General features: G+C 42.6%; 1 long non-coding RNA gene across 1 annotated transcript in view; it reads left to right on the top strand.

Annotated features, from left to right (window-relative positions):
* The window catches only part of LOC107183007, a 7,582-nt gene that overhangs the window by 983 nt on the left and 6,287 nt on the right, over positions 1 to 312 (top strand). The window lies entirely within an intron of this gene.

The raw sequence follows: 312 nt of genomic DNA, 5'->3' as shown, positions 1-312 counted from the left end.
CTCCCTCCACTCCTCCCCCCTGCCTGTAGCAGCCATGAATCTGTTCTCTGTATCTATGAACTTGTCCTTTTTTATGTGTGTTTCCACATTATAAGTGACATTATACAATATTACTGTATTTGTCTTTCTCTATCTGATTTATTTCATTTGCATAATTTCCTCTGCTGAGACCTGCACAACGGGGTTCAGGATCTACAGGAGTGGCCGAAGCACAAATGAAAATGCTATACAAGAAATATGAATTTTGAAAGGCATGGGGGGCCAGGTGAAAACCTCTTTCATGAAGAGGCACACTGAGACCGTCCGTCTGTC

The sequence above is a fragment of the Myotis davidii genome, unplaced genomic scaffold (assembly GCF_000327345.1).
Source record: "Myotis davidii unplaced genomic scaffold, ASM32734v1 scaffold78, whole genome shotgun sequence".
Taxonomy (NCBI): domain Eukaryota; kingdom Metazoa; phylum Chordata; class Mammalia; order Chiroptera; family Vespertilionidae; genus Myotis; species Myotis davidii.
Note: the sequence above shows the minus strand (reverse complement) of the source record. Positions and strands in the feature narration are given on the sequence as shown.